A 17891-nucleotide genomic window follows, 5' to 3' on the forward strand; every position below is an offset into this window, starting at 1 on the left:
ACAAAATATATATAAATTGGAAAAATGTGTGAACAAATGAAAAAAAAATGATCCGCTCCACTTGATGACATCAAGCACAGTAATATTTTAGTGAAGAAAATATGAAATTGATGTTCAGTGATTAGTTTGGATGAATGAGAAAATGTAATTGTTTGATGCATAAAAATAACTCAGTTGCTGTATTTGATATTAAGCAGCAAAATATAGTGATTTGAATATTTGGGAAAACATCAAACCAGATTATGTAAACAGAAAAAAAAAAGATGAAATTAGAAAATATATATTTTATGTTTATGAGTTCTGCCAATCAAAATTTTGTGGCAGAAATTGGGTGATTACCATGCAATTTTATTTTGGTAAAATTCTTAAATTATTAGAATGTTTATTATAATTTCTAATTAGTGACTTGTTATAATCAAAATCCGCCCTAAAGAGTGTCCTTTCTTTTATTAGGTATCAGAGTAGGTATCAAGATTTCTACTTCTATACAAATGTGATATTTCAGATCTGTACATAAAAAATTTGTTGAATATATAGGTTGAGAATTGTTCTGTGTCGCTCTCTCTCACACACACACGCATTCTCACTTTTATAGATATAATAGATAGATTACTCTAGATATATTTCCATATGTCTGAATACCCTATATACAAATTTTCAAATCTGTAGATAAAAAAATTTGTTGAGTATATAGGTTGAAAATTGTTCTCTCTCTCTCACACACACATTCTCAATTTTAGAGATATAATAGATAGATTATGCTAGATATATTTCCATATGTCTGAATACCCTATATACAAATTTTCTAATCTGTAGATCAAATATTTGTTGAATATATAGGTTGAAAATTGTTCTTACTCTCTCTCTCTCTCTCTCTGGCTACCTCACACACACATTCTAACTTTTATAGATATAATAGATAGATTATGCTAGATATATTTCCATATGTGTGAATACCCTATATACAAATTTTCTAATTTGTAGATAAAAAATTTGTAGAGTGCATAGGTTGAGAATTGTTCTCTCTATCTCTCACACACACACATTCTAACTTTTAAAGATATAATAGATTATGCTAGATATATTTCGATATTTCTGAATACCCTATATATAAAAATTTGTTGAATGTATCGGTTGAGAACTGTTCTCTCTCTCTCTCTCTCTCTCTCTCGCTCACACACACACATTCTCACTTTTATAGATATAATAGAAAGATTATCCTAGATATATTTCTATTTGTATGAATACTCTATATACACATTTTAAAATCTGTAGATAAAGAATTTGTTGAGTATATGGGTTGAGAATTGTTCTCTCTCTCTCTCTCTCTCTCTCTCTCTCTCACACACACACACACACATTCTCACTTTTATAGATATAATAGATTATGCTAGATATATTTCCATATGTCTGAATACCCTATATACAAATTTTCAAATCTGTAGATAAAAAATTTGTTGAGTATATAGGTTGAGAATTGTTCTCTCTCTCTCTATCACACACATTCTCACTTTTATAGATATAATAGACAGATTATGCCAGATATATTAAAATATGTCTGAATGCCCAATATACAAATTTTGAAATCTGTAGATAAAAAATTTGTTGTATACATAGGTTGACAATTGTCCTCTCTCTCACACACACACACATTCTCACTTTTATACATATAATAGATAGATTATGCTAGATATATTTCTATATGTCTGAACACCCTATATACAAATGTTCAAATCTGTGGATAAAAAATTTGTTGAATGTATAGGTTGAGAATTTTTATCTCTCTCTTTTTCTCTCTCTCTCTCTCGCTATCTCACACACACGCATTCTCACTTTTATAGATAAAATAGATAGATTATGCTAGATATATTTCCATATGTCTGAATACCCTATATACAAAGTTTCAAATCTGTAGATAAAAAATTTGTTGAATATATAGGTTTAGAATTGTTCTCTCTCTCTCTCACACACACATTCTAACTTTTGTAGTTATAATAGATAGATTATGCTAGATATATTTCCATATGTCTGAATACCCTATATACAAATTTTCTAAACTGTAGGTAAAAAATTTGTTGAGTATGTAGGTTAAGAATTGTTCTCTCTCTCTCACACACACACACACACACAAGTTCTCACTTTTATAGATATAATAGATAGATTATGCTAGATATATTTCTATATGTCTGCCTACCCTATATACAAATTTCTAAATCTGTGCCCAAAAATGTGTGGAATATATAGGTTGAGAATTGTTCTCTCTCTCTCTCTCTCACACATATTCTCACTTTTATAGGTTATATAGGTTGAGAATTTTTTGCTCTTTCCATCACTCAAATTCACACTTTTATAGATATAATACATAGATTATGCCAGATATATTTACATATGTCTGAATACCCAATATACACATTTTCAAATCTGTAGATAAAAAATTAGTTGAATATATAGGTTGAGAATTGTTCTCTCTCTCTCTCTTTCTCTCTCTCTCACACACACATTCTCACTTTTATAGATATAATAGATAGATTATGCTAGATATATTTCCATACGTTTGAATACCCTATATCCAAATTTTCTAATATGTAGATAAAAAATTTGTTGAATATATAGGGTGAGAATTTTCCTTCCTCTCTTTCTCTCTCTCTCTTTCTCACACACACACAAGCTGAAAATTGTTCTCTCTCTCTCTCTGACTCTCTCTCTCTCTCACACACACACACATGGTCATTTTATAGATATAATAGATAGGTTATGCTAGATATATTTCTATATGTCTGAATACCCTATATACAAATTTTTAAATCTGTAGATAAAAAATTTGTTGAGTATATAGGTTGAGAATTGTTCTTTCTCTCTCTCTCACACACACATTCTCACTTTTATAGATATAATAGATTATGCTAGATATATTTCCAAATGTCTGAATACCCTATATACAAATTTTCAAATCTGTAAAGATAGAATTTGTTGAATATATAGGTTGAGAATTGTTCTCTCTCTCTCTCTTTCACACACATTCTCACTTTTATAGATATAATAGATAGATTATGCTAGATATATTTCCTTATGTCTGAATACCCTATATACAAATTATCAAATCTGTAGATACAAAATGTGTTGAGTATATAGGTTGAGAATTGTTCTCTCTCTCTCTCTCTCTCTCACTCACTCACTCACTCACTCACACACACACACACACACATTCTACCTTTTATAGATATAATAGATTATGCTAGATATATTTCCATATGTCTGAATACCCTGTATACAAATTTTCAGATCTGTACATAAAAATTAGTTGAATATATAGGTTGAGAATTGTTCTCTCTCTCTCTCTTCTCTCTCTCTCTTTCACACACATTCTCACTTTTATAGATATAATAGATAGATTATGCTAGATATATTTCCATATGTCTGAATACCCTATATACAAATTTTCTAATCGGTAGATAAAAAATTTGTTGAATATATAGGGTGAGAATTGTACTTACTCTCTCTCTCTCTCTCTCTCTCTCTCTCTCACGCACACATTCTCACTTTTATGGATATAATAGATAGATTATGCTGGATATATTTCCATATGTCTGAATACCCTATATACAAATGGTCAAATCTGTAGATAACAAATTTATTGAATAGATAGGTTGAGAATTGTTCTCTCTCTCTCTCTCTCGCAACCTTACACACACAACCACACGCAAACATTCTGACTTTTATAGATATAATAGATCGATTATGCTAGATATATTTCCATATGTCTGAATACCCAATATACAAATTTTCAAATCTGTAGGTAAAAAATTTGTTGAATATATAGGTTGAGAATTGTTCTCTCTCTCTCACACACTCACATTCTCACTTTTATAGATATAATGTATAGATTATGCTAGATATATTTCTATATGTCTGAATACCCTATATACAAAGTTTAAAATCCGTAGATAAAAATACGTTGAGTATATAGGTTGAGAATTGTTCTCTCTCTCTCTTACGCACACACACACACACACACACACACACACACACACACATTTTCACTTTTATAGATATAATAGATAGATTATGCTAGATATATTTCCATATGTCTGAATACCCTATATACAAATTTTCAAATCTGTAGATAAAAAATGTATTGAATATATAGGTTGAGAATTGTTGTCTCTCTCTCTCTCTCTCTCTCTCTCTCTCTCTCTCTCTCTCTCTCTCTGGCTACCTCACACACACACACATTTTCACTTTTATAGATATAATAGATAGATTATGCTAGATATATTTCCATATGTCTGAATACCCTATATACAAACTTTCAAATCTGTAGATAAAAAATTTGTTGAGTATATAGGTTGAGAATTGTTCTCTCTCTCTCACACGAAACTGTGCGCTCGGCTTCTTCCCCCCCTTCCCACCCCAAATGCTTGGGAAACTGTGCACTGTTTTTGTTGGTTTTCAAGCTGCCTCTTCCCCCCCACACACACACACACAGTTTAACAGTAGTAGGAGGTCAAGAGAAAGAGGGTGAGAGAGAGAGAAGAGTAAGTTGGTGAGAGAGAGAGAAAAGAGAAAGAGGGTGTTGGTTTTATATTTTTATTATCGTCTAATATTTTGAAAGCTGAATTTCTAATAAAATGTGCATCTATAGGAGATAATGCCTGGGAATGTGTTCCCCCCCCCACAGTTTAACAGTGGTGTGACGTCAAGAGAAAGAGGGTGAGAGAGAGGGAAGAGTAAGTGGGTGAGAGAGAGAAAGAGAGAGAAAAAAAAAGAAAGACGGTGTTGGTTTTGTGAAAAAAGTTGTTATTTACAATTGTTCGCATTCTTGGCCTTTTGGTCAAGATCAAAGTGTAGTATCTGTTCTTCAGATGCTGCACTTCTATTTCTTGTTCTCTTTCGGTGGAGGAGAAATCCTCAACGACTGAGACAATTTTTATTTTTGTACCTTTTCTCCACGTTAAAAAACGACCCTGGTGTCTAACTCTGTCCCGTGGGGAGGCATAGTAAATAGGTACAATTGTTCGCCATTAGTGGATGTTGACGTCACGTCACGTGACATGACTAAGCGTTTTTTTTTTTTAGTATGAATAACATTTTTTGTTTTAATTATAAAGTCTACACTTAATTTTATAGAAAATGATGTATATATAATAGAAAAAAAAAATTACTGGTTTTGTTGGATTCAAGTGGATCCCCCCCCTCCAGTTTAAGAGATAGCAGGTCACGTGGTAATATACAAAATGGCTAGCGTAAATATAAAGATCGGTTTTTTTATCGACGAATATTTTGAAAGCTGAATTTTTTTTTATTCCTGTACATTTTTTCCTGATATTTTTCGTTAAAACTCTTGTATAAATACTATTTTTAACCAGTTAAATACGTTGGAGACATTGTCATGGAGTTTAATAATCTCTAGAACAAAGCAGAAGAGAAATTACAAAAGTATCGGTAAAACAAAGTGTTTGTTTACATTTGTTCGCCATTACTGGATGTTGACGTCACGTCACGTGACATGACTAAGCGTTTTTGGATTATGTAATATTAACATTAAAATGACAGGTTTTTTTGGGGGCCCCCCTAGGAGAGAAATGATCAGTTCACCCCCTTTTAATGGTCCGTTTGGTGTGGAATTTCGATATTTGTCATGCGGGTGATCAAGGTTCAATATGATACATAATTTGTCAACTTTGGTTGTGTCTGTCAAAAGTTTGAGCTGACGTCACGTCACGTGACACGTATTGAATAACGTTAAAATGACAGGTTTTTTTGGGGGCCCCCCTAGGAGAAAAACGATCAGTTGACCCCTTTCTACTGGTCCGTTTGACGTGAAATTTCGATATTTGTCATCCGGGTGATCAAGGTGCAATATGATACCAAATTTGTCAACTCTGGTTCCGTCTTTCAAAAGTTTTAGCGTTACAAACAAACATACATACATACATACATACATACATACATACATACATACACACCGATTTTTGCCTTTTATATATATAGATTATCAATTTATTATTGTAATATTTTATTTTAAATATTATTGCGTGAACGCACATACACACACACACACACACACACACCCATGCTTCAATTGAAACGAACTAGATTGCAGGTTAGTGAATCTGGTTGCTTCAAGTCTTACAAAATATTGGAAGGAAATATTTTTATATAAAACAATCCCAGCCAAATAGAATTGCTCAATATACTAGATAGAGCAAATAAAATTAGTTTATTTTATTTTATTTTTATTTTTTTACATAGGCATCACCACATTATCAAGGCCAAGAGGCCACTCAAGGATAAGGGTTAAAGAGTGTACAGTAGAAATTGGACAATATAGTAATCATTTATTCAAATTTCATTTAAAAAAAAAAAAAAGAATTATTTTTTCAAAATAAAAATTTATTGTTTGACCCAAAGAATACAATGTTTAAATTAATTAATTTAAACATTGTATCTTTTGGTTCAAACAACAACCTTTTATTTTGAAAAGTAATTCTATTTTTTTTTTTTAATGAAATATGTAATAAACTACTTATATATATATATATATATATATATATATATATATATATTTCTCTTACTGAGGCTATATTTATACTTATGCAAAATCGATATTTCTCTCGTCGTTTTCGCTTGTGTTATATCGATTTCAGTACGAACGAATGTTTCCTTTGTGGTTGACCGATTTTTTTAATCGATTTTTTGCACTCCCGGCCGTGCCCCCCTCTCCCTCTCTCTCTCTCTCTCTCTCTCTCTCTCTCTCTCTCTCTCTCTCTCTCTCTCTCTCTCTCTCTCTCTCTCTCTCTCACACACACCTGGGTTTTAATACACTCTGGGAATTTTCCATTGCTCTTCAACTAAAACGCAATCCATCTGTTCATTCTTGTTTTGCCATTATTTGCGTCCCAATAAAATGGAAACAACAAAAATGATGTATTGTTATTTCTGCCTCTGACTGCGTTCACCTCCTAATGATAGAGGCTTTTGTGGTTAATCTCAACTAGGTAAAAATGGTTGCATCATTTCACCACTCTAGAAAGTATCTCACTCTCAAAGCAATTATTTACCTGTTGGAATCAAATAAATCCCCAGATCGAATATTGTGGCCAAATCTTAGAAAATACTATCCAGAACACGCTTTCTATTTTTTTTTTTTTCGACACGTAAACGTATAAATTCGCGTCGGAAACAAACGCTTCATAAAAAAAAAAAAAAAAACAAAAAAAAAAACATTAAAAAACAATGTGTAAACACAATAATCGTGGTCCTGGATATGACCTAAAACTATATCCGATGGTGAGGCCCCAGCTTGGGAGTGTGGAGCCACCCTTTGATTGCCATTGCTCCCAGGTCCACTCTGACCCGGAGTGGTAGTACCTGTTAGGGTCCCAACAATGGGTTGAATAGAATCCGACTTAAAAAAAAACAAAAACAAATATACTCTATTAAAAAATCGTTCCTCAAAATCACTAGATTCGGCATTAAATAACCTGAAAAAGGTTGATATGCCGTAAAACAAAAACAACCCACCAACTAACAATAATCGTGTTTTTTTTTCTTTTTTTTTTTTTTGTTTTTTTTGACATGAATATTTTGGAGTGAAAATCAGATCAGATATTTCACAGTAATAGGGAAAGAACACATCACGAGCGATAACAACAACAACAACAACAACAACAAATGCAGCCATCTTGCAAATCCATCGATTATACGAACATATTTCCTATTTAAACTTTTTTTTTCTTCAGATTTATTGCATAATACTAAATAGGTTTTACTTCCAAACATTCAGCATGTTATAATCTTAACACACACACACACACACACACACACACACACACATTTCTATTTCCTATACACCATTTTTTAATGCAATCTGTCCCTGTCACAAATCTAAACATTTACCTTACAAATCTAGTGGAAGCGGGTGCTCTTTCCCATTGGAGAAACGTCACTGGTCTCTCTTGTCTTTCCTACCGTCTCTCTCTCTTATGGGAGAAACCTTCCTGGTCTTTCTTTACGCCATGGATCTTTCCAAGGTATGTGCTCGATTGATCTCCGATCTCTTGTTCATCTATGTAAAACATTTACAAGAACTCTTCTACCTACAACCACAGTAAAGAAGTTCTTTTTCTCCCTTCTGTACCTAAATAGAACTTCCATGAACAAAGTTTATTTCCAAGAACTTTCCATCTGTGGAGCACAATACCACCGGGCTTCTTCCCAGCTGACTATAACATGGTTGTTTTCAAGTCTAATGTTAACAAATTCTTAAATAATCCAAACCTGTTCGTTTCATCAATTCACTTTCCTTGTCCAACTGCCACACCAATTAACTCTTATTCTTGAGTGGCTGTTGAACCTTGATAAGGTGACAAATTAGTATTAAAATAATTCCAATTCTAACAATTTCTTAGAATTTCCTGAAATCTTTTGGAATTTCTTGAAATCTTTTGGGATCTCCTGAAATCTTGTGAAATATCTAGGAATCTTGTGAATCTTGAAATCTTTCAGAATCACTTAGGAACCTTTTGTAAAATAATACATTCATATTCTATAGTCCATGCAGTTCTAGAAAAGAAGCTTTGTTCATGGAATTTGCGTTTAGATAGTGGGAGGAAAGTAATGTTAGTGGTTGTAGCTCGAGGAGTGATTTTTGAAAGTTTGGCAAAGGTGGGGGCGAGATTTCGTTAGAGATATAGTGGGGAAAATATCAAAAATATTGCAACAGTTTATTATCGATAATTCTACTTTTTATTTTTACTTCGCCATCTCTGATTATCTAAGATTTGCTTTCTCTCTTGTGGTTCCGTCTCTTACTCATGCTTAACCCAATTGTTTGGAATCTTTGACACTTGTTAGAATCTTCCGGAATCATTCAGAATCTTTTAGAATCTCACGCAAAAAAAAAGGGTGTCCCTCCATAGTGTAATGCATTTTGCAAGTATTTTTGTTTAAAGGATTACTTACTGGACACCCAGCATTGCCCGGTCGTACAATACGCTTAAACATATTTTAATTTATGCAGATTGCGTATGTATTATAGAATCCATCCTCTATTGATTATTATATATTACGAGGAATAATTTGACCGGTGGAATAATTGAAAAAAAAATACAGTACATTATATAATACACATGTATATAATCAAATAACATTATAAATAACACCCTGTAGTCTGGACTGGTTTACGGATTCTAAGTCGACTTGTCCAAGAATTAAGAACCTGACATTTTTTTTTTTTATATATATACCTCACTTTAACCCCAAACAAAACATCGCCACCTAGATAAATGGGCTATTACTTGGGACCATGCCTAACTATGATTAACAAGATGTTGGTTTACGTTACATTTAAAGTTTGGCATATCAGTAAAGTCAAAAGCAGGTAGCAGGTAGCAGGAAGAAAATTCCAAAGTCTAGCTGATCAAGGGAAGAACCTATTAGTAGAAATGTTTCTGGCATTTAGGGACCTCAACAATGAAGGGGTAAGATTTTTATCGGGGATATGTACATCAAGGAGGGTATAAGTGCAGTTAGCTCCTCCGAGTCAATTTTATTCAGATACTTGTAAAACTGGCCCAAGGGCGCAACATTGCGGCGATGGGACAGGGGTTGGAGACTAGTTGACAAAGCGGTATCTATTAAATTGGAGACTTTAAAAAAAAAAATTTTTTTTTATCTTATCCAAAAACTATAAACTAGTGGTAGATGCACCACTGCAGTGACTGCACCAGACCAGATGTGGCAGCATTATCAAGACCTCATTTGACTACATGATTGAGTGCAAGATGATGAATATGTTAGGGGCTGAATGTGCCGGATAGGATGCGCAGGGTAAACTCGTCTAACGTTTAGCCGCAACCTTATTGAGTGCGGAGTGACGAGGCAGACGAAGGCCGTTTAAAAAATGCTGATAAACAAAAATGCCCTATTTTCGAAGCCGGTTTTTAAATGAATTTCTTATGTAAAAAAAAAACATCTGCTTCGCATTTGAATTAATCGTGACTTTTTTTTTTTTTTTTTTGGCCTTATACGGAAAGGCTAAAAACCAAAAAAAAATAAATAAAAAAATAATGCGATAAGTAATATTTACTTACTCATCGCTTAATTACTTACCCAAAATATATCAACCTAAAGAGCAGACCTACTCCCGCATCAAATTGATGAGCAAAACGCCATGTGTACAATATAACCATTACATTTACTATGTATATGCATGTGGATGGGTGTGTGCATATATATATATATATATATATATATATATATATATATATATATATATATATATATATATATATATATATATATATTGTAAACGTAGATATATATTGTGTATATATAGATGCATAATCTTGTAGATCACCTAAGTTAAGCAACGTTGAGCCTGGCCAATACAAGGTGGGCGACCATTCGGGAAGTCTAGGCGCTATGTACCGCGCCAAGACTTAGAAATTTCCAGGTTGGTATCTGGGGCGGGGGGGGGGGTGCGTAATAATTCACTGGGGAGATGCAATGCACCCTCAGTCTTTCTAGAAGGAAACTCTGATGTAAAAACCTGCGGTCTGTCTACTGTATGCTCTGTCCTGTGGCAGTTATCTACACCGACAAAGGTTAGCAGTAATTTTAAAAAATAAATGTGTGGTTGCTTCTACAGAAAACTTTCACCGCCATAAACAAATCATCTTCGTGGATTTCCGAGCAACTTGGTAGTTCCTAATTACAATGCCTCCCCACGGGACAGTTAGACACCAAGGTCGTTTTTTTTTAGTAGTTGTGGTGGAATCTCATACATCGAAATCGACGGGACAGTCCAGCGCGCGCGCGCACACACACACACACACACACACACACACACACACACACACGATATATATATATATATATATATATATATATATATATATATATATATATATATATAAGGTGTTTCACGATCATTTAAAAACTTTTTTACTTTATTCGTGCTCCTTTGCCCTGGGCAACGCCGCCTGTCCTTGCTAACCAATCTGCTTGTAGGAAAACTGGTTCATTTTTCTTGATGTATTCACTTTATTCATTTGCATGTGAATGCACGTGTTCTACTCCATTTTTGTTATTTCCACAAAAAAAAAAAAATAATAATAAACTGTTCGGAGGTCAGACCGGCCGGTCGAACCGCAACACTTTTGATCAAGTTTTTTATTTTATTTTTTTTTTTTTTAAATTTTTTTTTTTATTAAGTACTGTTTCTTAGTAACGATTTTTTTTCATTTTTCCTGGGGGGGAGGGGGGTGTTACGTCACCCCCCCCCCTACCACGTTTTCGAGGCCGAAATGGACCGAGGAAGGGGAAGGGGCGCTCACAAGGAGGGAGAATAAGAACGGTGATCTGTCTTTTCTTTGGATTTTGGGTCAAGGATAAAATGTGTTGTATTGATGTTTAAATCTTAACCACTTTCTGCCAGGGGCTGTATGAGACCGAGTAGGCAGGCTGAAACAGTAGAGAGGGGGTAGGCAGGGGTTGGCCAGGTTCAGTAGTTCTCTTTGTTAGGGGCGGCGGTGTGGGTTGCTAAGTCTAAAAATGTGTAACACACACGCAAGTATTATGAGTCAATGTTTATTTAACATTTAACGTTCGAAAACGTTCGAAATGATTTTGTGTTTTTAACGACGACATTATATTTGAGGAAATTGTACTTTACGTCATTCAATCTGAAATCTGAAATAATATGCCAAACCCCCACCCGCTGCCCCCCAAAAAATGGCTGTCCAAGTTCTAGCGTAATCTACCACACACATGGATAATTTCATTTCTGATTTTTTTTTCACTAATCATTCCAGGGCGTTTGAAATATTGGAATGATAATATATAGTAGTAGTAGTAGTAGTAGTAGTAGTAGTAGTAGTAGTAGTAATAATAGTAGTAGTAATAATAATAGTAATAATAATGTAGTAATAATAATAATAATAATTTAATAATAATAATGTAGTAATAATAATAATAATAACAGTAATGTAATAATATAGTAATATAATAAAAAAATATAATATAATAATAATGTAGTAATAATAATAATAATAATAATAATAGTAATTTAATAATATAGTAATATAATAATAATAATAATGTAGTAATAATAATAATGTAGTAGTAATAATAATAATGTAGTAATAATAATGTAGTAGTAATAATAATAATGTAGTAATAATAATAATGTAGTAATATAATAAAAGTATAATAATACTATTGATAATAATATAATAATGATATAATTATTGATTATTCGGACTACTTTAAAATTGTATTTAAATTCTGAACCGTTGTGGAAGTTTTTCTAGCATTGTCGCATTATTTTTAAGGTAATTTGATCTAATATTAATTCGAGATATATATATATATATATATATATATATATATATATATATATATATATATATATATATATATATATATAATCAAATGAAAGATTAAAAAAACTCAACACTATTAAGAGGAGCACACAACAATATTAAATGAAAGATGAATAAAAGTTATATTTAACTTTGTTATATCATCAGAACAATATCGAAAAGTTGAGGGAAAAATTAAGAAAAAACGTTTTAGGTCATGGCATTTCGAAGCCAGATAGGAATTATTAGAATGGGTTAGTATATTTTTAGGGGTGAGGTGGCGAATTCCGTATTGAACATATTGAGATAAGTCGAAAAAGTCTAAAAAGCTAGACGTTCTTAACTTTTCCTTATTGCCCATCTTTCGTTTGATATTGTTTGCTCCTCTTCACAGTGTTGAGGTGTTCTTGTCTTGATAAGTTGTGCTTTGTTTTAGATTTATTCTTTGATAACATAATTAGGGTTTGTATTACTGTACACATAGATTCGAAAAAGTTGTCAAAAAACAAATATATAACAAATAAATGTTATCAAAGGCAAGATAAGTTACTTTTCTACCTAACTGGATATATTTTTCGGGTTTTTATTCAATGTAACATGTTTATTCAGTTCGAAAAGCATACAGTGTTTACCGATGTATTGGAAAATTCAAAATGGCGCCCGACACTCTCTTTAACACGGTAAGTTCAGGAAAAGATGTTATAAATAATAAACTATACAAAATACTGCTAGAAACTCGCTCAATATATGTTACCGTGACATATTTTGACATATATTCGGTGTTTTTTTAATAGTATTTTGTCTAGTTTATTATTTATAACACCTTTTCCCAAACTTACCATGTTAAAGAGAGTGTCGGGCGCCATTTTTAATTTTCCAATACATCGGTAAACACTGCATGTTTTTCGAGCTGAATAAACATGTTACATTGAATAAAAACAAAATAAATTACCCAGTTTGGTAGAAAAGTAACTTATCTTGCCTTCGATAATATTTGTTTGTTATATATTTGTTTTTTGACAACTTTTTCGAATCTATGTGTACAGTAATACAAACCCCATAATTATATATATGCTAGCAGGGAGACCCGACGTTGACCGGGATTGAATAATCAACGAAAATTTCACACTCCTATATTTTTATTGTCATCGAAATCCGTGAAATCGCCCGGGAGGAAGCTTCACATGCCTCCATGCAGTAATTTACTCTAAAATATGTTATTCTACATTGCACTGTAGAGAAACTACTGTTTTTTTTTTATAAAATTATTTTATATAAACTTCTTTCCAGTTAATAGATAAAAAAAAAAAACATTAAGAAATTTATGTGCGCGGTTTGAACCTGCAGGCTACGTCATGCAAAAAAATAAAAAAAAATAAAATAAAAACATAAATTTTCAAGTCTGATAAATTCTTTGCAGTTAATGAAAAAAATTTAGAAGTTTACGTGCAGAGTTTGAACCTACAAACCACGTCATGAAAAAAAAAAAAATGCTATCAACTTACCCACAGTAGAATTTTCACGGCCCGTTGTTCTATTATTGTTGCAAAGCGACGGCATGGGGGAAAAATGGCTTTACCAATAATAGATAAATTAAAATAACGCTTTCGATTATCGGTAATTATCGGGGGTATTCCGAGAAAAAAACTTAACTAAGCTCACTCCCGGACTTATACACTAAAGTTCTGTAAATTTTAAAGAAACTATGTTCAGCTGTTTCGGAGTCTATAACGAACGAACTCACACACAGACAAAAGTTGCATTTATATAATTGTCGATAGAGAGAGATTATATATTACGTGGAATAATCCCCTCCCAAATATATATATATATATATATATATATATATATATATATATATAAAATAATATCGTTCATCGAATTTCATCTGTTTGTTTACAATGTCACGTCATCTGATATTTGGACTTGACGATGAATGCCCTGGAAAAGTCCCTTCTGATTAATGTTTACTTTTAAAACATGCAAACGAAGAAATGATTTGCGGCGATTTGATCTTCTGGCAGAAGTTGTCGAGGGTGCCCCCCCTCTCTAAATTCCACAATTTTCTCTTTTTTTTTTTTTTTGTTAATATCATCGATTGAGTTTCAGATTATAAAAAAAAAAACATTGAAAAAAATTCTTTCCCATAACTTTTCACGTGGGGGTTCAGTTTTCAATTATAACGTTGTACAAAATTGAACACGAACTTTGTGACCACGATGAAAAAAATGGCAACTTCCTCTCATGTGACCGGAAGGTAGGGGTTAGAACGGAGGGGTTTAAAAAAAGAAAAATTTCTTTACCCCCTCTTCCCTCCTCCCACTCTCATCTATGTATTTACCCTCTCTCTCTCTCTCTCTCTCTCTCTCTCTCTCTCGTCTGTCATCCATCTCATGTATGTATCTATCTATCTTGGTTACAAAGATCGTGTTCAATTTAGTAGACCGTTATAATTGAAAACTGAAACCCTATCTGAAAAATTATATATATATATATATATATATATATATATATATATAATTTTTTTTTTTTTTTTTTTTTTTTTCAATTTTTTTTATAATCTGAAACTTGAGTCTGTAATCGATGATATTAACGGGGAAAAAAGTGAAAATTTTGGAATTTAGAGGGGGGGGACACTCTCCACAACGTCTGCCGATTTTTTATTGTTAGTTGAACTCATTAATGAGAAAAAAATAAAATGGTAAGGTACACCCGGGTTTGAACACTGGATCATTCGACCTGTAGTCAAATGCTAATTTCTCCAGCTGTCAGTAATTCTTTTCTTGATAAAAAAGAATTTCTAAGATTGCATTGTCTCCCTTACCGGCGTGAAAAAACTATTTTTACGATCGGATTTTTTCGATTTTCGATATTTATCGGATAAATTTCTGTTAAAAAAAAAAAAAAAAAAAAAAAAAAAACATATCTAAGAACACTGCCAGACATATAAATTACCTTTGTGTTGAAATTTGCAATAGATAAGCGCAGCCGTTTGGGAACTTATGGGGAACGAACACACACACACACACACACACACACACACACACACAAATACAAAGTTGCATTAATATAATTGTGTGTAATATATATATATATATCGTGCATCTATAAGATGAGATTCATCTCTTGAGAGATAACATAAACATCATTTTACTTAATGCACGTATTTATTTCGAACCCAAAATAGTTTTCCACCTCCTATTCCCACTCGCCACCCGTATCATACCCGACACCCACGCAATATCATCCGATGTTCTTCAGAAAGATGGGCGTAGCTGAGAGGGTTCTGGGGTGAAGGCCAGAAAAAAATAATGGGCGTGTGCCAAATTCTTCAGATAATCATCTCCGAGCTACAAAAAAAAAAAAAAAAAAAAAGAAAAAAAAAAGGCACCTGTAGCTATTACGAAAAGCACTCGGTCTTCGGCCTTGCGCTGCACATTCGTGTTGGAGATGAAAGGCACTATCTCTTTCAACTGGCTTCTCTCTAAACGGTCTGTTCCAGAAGAGGAAGCCATCGTTATAGTTATCTCGCTAAAATAAAAACTTGTTTACGTTCAGTTTTATGTGTAGAGAAAACAAGAGATAAACAAAAACCAAATAGAACACAAAATTCACAATATAAAAAATAAAATAGAAGGATCGATATTTCGCCTCTAGTTTATTGAAAGCTTCATTACTAGAAATATGTCTCAAAAACTGAACGCATTCTCATAAAATATCATATGACGAAAAATAGATGTTTTGTCTTTGGTTTATTTGAAGCTTTTTCATGATTTTTGTAATATTTCGCCTTATATTTGGGATTTATTTATTGCTTGTTTTGTTTAATACTAGCAGGCCACCCAGCATTGCCCGGTCATAAAATGTTTAATGCAGATTTCGTATTTATTATATTGGATCCAATATATAGTAATGATTTAAAGTTAAAAAAAAAAATGACTTGTGCGCCACCACTGAGAATCTTTTAATTCTTGGCCTTTTGAAATCAGCAATTAAGGTCAAAGCATTCATATGGATGTTTATTGTAGCTTTTCAACTTAAGTTATATATATATAATTATATAAATTTCATAAGTTGAAAAGCTATAATAAACAGCCATATGAATGCTTTGACCTTAATTGCTGATTTCAAAAAGCCAAGAATTAAAAGATACATCTGCCTATACTTTTAATGCTAGGTTTATTTATGGTGTCTTTTACATATATTAAAAACCCTTCCCAATACTTTTGCTGATGAGGAAACTTTGTTTGTTAAAAACACTATTTGTAAAAATTATTGTCCGTGGCTTAATGTCTACCACAATGAAAACATTGTTTTCCGAAACGATCGTACAAATTATTGATTTTTTTGTTGTTCCTTCTTGTGAAACGGATTTTTAATTTAATTCTAATTTGAATTTTAAATTATCAATCACATTACTGAATATTAAATTAGCTCTAGGATATTTACCTATCGAGCTTGTTATATATCTAAATTACAACGAGCACTTTTTCTTTCCCTGTATTTTAATTAAATTAGTAATTTTACTATTACATTAAAATACACTCTGCTCTTTAGACTATTGTTCTAATCTCTTTTAAATTATATATATATATATATATATATATATATATATATATATATATATATATATATAATCCTGTGAGATGAGGCATTATAATTTGTGTATTCATGTTTTTTGCGGACGGTTATCCTCATCTTCATAGTTGTTGCTGCTTCATCTCGTTTACATTTAATCACCTGAAGAAGGCCAGAGGATGAGATGGTCAAAACATGATTAAACAACTATGAAAATGAGAATAACATTTCACAAATAAACAAATTATCTTATTTATGAACTAGCACTGGCACCCAGCCTTGCCCAGTCGTAAAATACGCTTAAATATATTTTCATTTATACAGAGTTCGTATTTATTATCACAGAGCCAATTTTATTGAATATTATATTGTACCTAATATGTAGCACTGATTTCAAAAGTTAAAAGAAAAAAAAAAGAACAATGACTTTGGTGCCTAAGATTTGATTTTCTAATTTAAAAAATAAAACTATTTGGATTATATGATTTTGGAATATATTTTCATGACGGCTACATATATCATACAACCTTTTTTTAAAGGAAGGGATAATTTTGAGCAAGAACTTACATTTTATCTTTGCAATATCGTAAAATATTAAATATAATTTTATTCATGCATATTTTGTATGGTTATAGAACCAATTCTCTATTGAATATTATATTGTACCTAATATTTCACCTGTACCTGATTTCACAAGTTAAAAAAAATGTCACATCAACTAGGATCAAAACCAAAACATTTAGTGCTACATCCATGTTTCCTATCATTTGAGCTATCAACAGATAGATGAAAAAAGTTTAAAATTAAATCACTTCAAGTTATGAATGAATTTGCGTATGCACAAAAGTAATAGAAATGTCGGCAAATTGAAATAAACATTTTGCATTTCAACTTGCTGATATATTTCTGTACACATCATCCATCCAAAGATTTTACTCGTTATAAATC

The 17891-nt window shown here is 32.0% G+C and overlaps 1 protein-coding gene and 1 pseudogene across 1 annotated transcript in view; both read left to right on the forward strand.

The window, feature by feature from the left end:
- Positions 1–17891, forward strand: part of LOC145243573 (phospholipase A and acyltransferase 3-like) — a 64683-nt gene that overhangs the window by 34478 nt on the left and 12314 nt on the right. The window lies entirely within an intron of this gene.
- On the forward strand, positions 4811–4944 carry LOC145244186 (U2 spliceosomal RNA; annotated as a pseudogene).

The sequence above is a fragment of the Euprymna scolopes genome, chromosome 22 (assembly GCF_053919585.1).
Source record: "Euprymna scolopes isolate OS-2025 chromosome 22, ASM5391958v1, whole genome shotgun sequence".
Taxonomy (NCBI): Eukaryota; Metazoa; Mollusca; class Cephalopoda; order Sepiida; family Sepiolidae; genus Euprymna; species Euprymna scolopes.